The following is a 4,378-nucleotide window of genomic DNA, read 5'->3' as shown; positions in this document are numbered from 1 at the left end:
GAGAATAACACTCAGGCACATCAGCTTGCTAAGTGGGCTACAAACCACTTGGAGGAGCTCATCCCATCATTTGTCAGTAGCTGTAATGGTCCTATTATATCTATTGAATAAATGAAGGGCAGTTGTTATCGGAAAAAAAAACATATTATTTTCTTTTTTTCTTTTTTTTTAATCTTTAGCTTCTGACTCTATTGGAAATATCTTAAATTAATTTGGGAGATACTATTAGATTTAGGTATTACTAGATTTTGGACCCGGACATACGCTATTAAATATTTTGTGTGCTGAAAAGGCTTTACAAAATGTCTCACCCAAATTTTCGAATTAGAATATATTTTTATTGAAAATAAACTGAAATACGTTAATGAGCAGCGATTATGGTGCATAATTACTTGGAAACTAAGGGATCAAATTAAGATTGCCTCTTCACTTTGTGGTTTAGAATATTAATCCATAATTTTTAAATAGAATTATCTTAAACTTGATCTAGCTTGTATAATTGTTTTCTTAGATTTATGGTGATTTAGCGACAAATTTTCGAATCAAAAAATATTTTTATTGAAAATAAACCTAAATACGTTAATGAGCAGCGATTACGATGCATAAGTACTTGAAAACTAAGGGATCAAATTGAGATAGCCTCTTACTTTTTGGTTTAGGATATTAATCTGTAATTTTCAAATGGAATTATCTTAAACTCGATCTAACTTGTATAATAGTTTTATTAGATTTATGGTGATTTAGCGTAATCATTACCGCTCGGCTTATGTACTAATGTATACAAATGACTAAAATATCTATCAAATAACTAAAGCAGGTTGATTGTTTCTATATCATCAAAGAATACACTACCACTTGAAAAGATTTATCACATGAACGTGTTCTACGATAAATTGATGAATACAATAAAAAATTCTCTTTTAAGAAAATGTGTTCACCTACTTGGAATACTCCCCAAAATATTTTCTCTTTTTCTAGGTAATTGTTTGTATACATGCAAAATATACTTATTCAATTCCAACATGAATAACAGAGAAGATCATGTCGTTCTATGTCTTTCGTCAATGTGAACATGTCAAAGTGTTAGCGTAAGATTGGGTGGGTAAAATGAGTAATGACCATTAATTTTCAGATTTGAACAATCTAATAATCAAATGAATGGAAAAAGAGTGTGTCTTTCGAATAACATTTCTTTTTCAAACTTGAAGCTTCTAACACACACTTTGAACTTACAATAAAATGCTCAAATATTCCATCTTATTCCACATTTTTTCTTATTTCTTATAGTAGATTTATCTATTCTCAATGTTTATGCAAACACATTGCAAAACAAAGTTCGAATAAAAAAATAGTACCACAAAGTTCTTCTAATATTTGCACTAATATTGAAAGGGTTAAGTTTGATGGTATTAATAAAGCGCCACAAAAATAAGTATAACAATAATTCACACAAACACTCTTCACTCTTTTGGACCAAAGAATTATCATCTATCAATTATCAGTAGAACACTCGTAAGAATTTTTAAGTTTCGATATATTTTACTCCAAAATTATTAAAATTCCTACAACCTAAAAATGTTTAGGTGGCTCTCTTTGCAACCGAAATTTGTTGCGTATCGAATAAAGGTTGTTGAGCTATTGCAAGTTCAACTGTACGTAGGATCCATCGCTTTGAAATGCTCAACACAATGTAAATTCAATAATAGCTTTCTTATGCAATACCAATAGTAGCTCATATAGGACATCATATTATTATACAACTTGGCAAGATTCTACTCCATGATGATATAGACATTCTATAAGCATCCACACCCATTTATGAAGTTAGAGAGGTGAAACATACTTGGTAGGATCCTACTTCATGATATGAACATTCTATATGCATCCTGACCCATATCTTTTAGCACTATCACATCTTCCTGCACTCAGAATGAGCACAAAATTTGAAAATTTATTTTTAGCACTATCCCATCTTCCTGTACTCGAGAAAAAAAAGGACAAAACTTAGAAAACCAAAGGCAACCGCCTCGATCAGTTAGTTTAATTCTCACTCTTGAATGAAGTGATTTCACTCACCGTATCTTGTATTTGTTATAAGAGTCAGTTCCAATTTTTGTTATAGGAACTTAAATGAAATGTAAAAAGATTGTATATATTGAGTTCAAAGAAAGCCAATGTATTGTTTATAAATGAAATTAGTTAAGTACATATACTTAAGGTTTTGCTTACTATTTGGGATATAAAGGAAACCGTCCCAAGTGCCAAATACAATTTTGCTTTTGAGTTCATTTGTGTTTCTCAATAACATCTGAATACAAAATCTAGATTGTTATAGTCAGCTCTTATTGTGATGGAAAAAGCTATATGGATTCACATGTAAACGCACTTTATTACTCTATATACATTGAATAGAAAAACAACATCACATATAACCATAATATTTACCTGTTTTCCAAATATGACTATCGGTGATCGTCCAATCCTTTTATAGTGTTCTTAAACCGATATATAAAACCACATCTCATTAGATATTATTGGATTTAGGTATTATTGAGTTACAACAAAAAAATTATGTTAGTTAAGGGAATTATTGGATACGGGAGTATTTTTACCCAAAATTAAGCACACGTTTTTTTTTTTGCATAAATTAAGGGAATTATTTATTATTGCTTCTTACAGTGGAACTATGTAGTATTTGTACTAGCTCAATTGTTTGGTACTTGTTCGTCTACTGTTTTTTTTTTTTCGGTTTAATTGCATAAACATGTAACGTATTATGGGCCATTTAACACTTTCTTTTTCGCTATCCTGGGCATTTGTATCAACATACTATTTTTTTTTGTAACAATCGTATCAATCTACTAATTTCGAGTTTCACAAAAAATATCAACTTGTTAGTTTCCGTCAGTTAAGTAGTGATACGATGTGTCCAAAAAAAAATTCATTTTCTTTTTATTGTGTTTTCCACATACAAGCACCTTATGTTTTAAAACTTTTGGGCCATTGAGATCTAGTTTATCTAACGGCTACTGTTCGCTGAGTTCTCCAAGAACAAAGATACAATGCCCATTTCTTAACCATAAAAGATACGATCTTTGTAAAAGATACCCAAATGAGAACTGCCCAATTTCCGGATCGCCTCTAGTTTCTCCATAGCACCATCCAAATCACCTCTACACCAAAAAAAAAACACCTTCATCAAACAGAAGAACAAATATAATTGAAACAATTCACTTCGATCACTAACCAAACAAACAAACCTTTTACCTTTATGATAATAAAGCAGACACGGGCTTTGCTCAAAATTGGAGGTTTTTCAATGAATTGAAGCTTGGGCTTTACTCAAAATTGAAAATGTTTAGTTGGTTTTAGATTTTGACTTCTGGGCTCGTGTTTTTGTTGTTGAAATGTGAATTTTGATGATTTTTGGGGTGGGGTTGGTTTGAATAAGGATTTTGATTCCAATTCAAGAGGTTGAGGTTGAGGTTGGTTTAAGCTAGTTTTGTTGTTTTTTGGGTCGTCTCTGTTGATTTTGAGACTCTTAATTCCCCCATTTATCTCAATGTTCAAGGCTGGCATACTTATGTTCAAACCATTTTTTAGATGTGTTTGAAATTTGGATTTCAAGTGGGAAGAAATGAAAAAAGTTTGATTTGTTTTTTGGTGGTGTTTGGATGGTGGTGAGATGAAAAGGAGGATGAAGAACTTAGAGAACAATGGCCGTTAGATTAGCTAGATCTCAATGGCCAAAAAAATTTGTGTGCAAACCGAAAATACAAAATAAGAAAAGAAAAGACACATCATGCACTTAACTGACGGTTTGATAGAAATGTTAGATGGTAGTATATTGATAAAATTGTTACAAAAAATACTATGTTATACTTGATACAAGTGTTTTTTTTTTTGAGCTAGGGTTAGGCAGACCCACCTGTATTGAAAATAAATCATTGTCTTATATAAATAGTTCCACATGCATCTTCATCCACAAATACATATATTTTATTGTCGGAGAGGTGGAATACTAGAAACTAAGACATTACAATGTCTAAGACATAGGCATGCAAGATAGTCAACAACTCTATTACATTCTTTATACACATGTTGAAAAGAGATACGCACAAAAGAGGAGACCATGTTTTGGATAGCCTTGATCAAGTCATCACAGTACCAGGGAGGTTTTTCAACTTTGTTCATGACTTTAATAGCTATTAGAGCAAGTCCAATGGGGGGCTATATGGGCTGCTAAAGGCAAATATAGCACCTGAACCACAAAAATATCATTCCAAGGGGGCTGCTAAAAGTGTTTTAAATTTAGGAGTCAAAAACTCAGCCAAAGTTAAAACCTTCGCAAGCAGCTGCTATAATAAGTTCGGGAGAC

At 31.7% G+C, this 4,378-nt stretch overlaps 1 long non-coding RNA gene across 1 annotated transcript; it reads right to left on the bottom strand.

Moving 5' to 3' along the window:
• Nucleotides 1-1,728: 1,728 nt before the first annotated feature.
• LOC147516122 (uncharacterized) lies at nt 1,729-3,922 on the bottom strand. The gene is made up of 2 exons (XR_015213585.1): nt 3,268-3,922; nt 1,729-3,173 (listed from the first exon to the last, which is right to left on the bottom strand). It is a non-coding gene; the product is annotated as an uncharacterized LOC147516122 (long non-coding RNA).
• Nucleotides 3,923-4,378: the final 456 nt, after the last annotated feature.

Source organism: Coptis chinensis, chromosome 2, assembly GCF_015680905.1.
Source record: "Coptis chinensis isolate HL-2020 chromosome 2, ASM1568090v1, whole genome shotgun sequence".
NCBI classification, from domain to species: domain Eukaryota; kingdom Viridiplantae; phylum Streptophyta; class Magnoliopsida; order Ranunculales; family Ranunculaceae; genus Coptis; species Coptis chinensis.
This window is presented reverse-complemented; position numbering and strand designations above follow the sequence as displayed.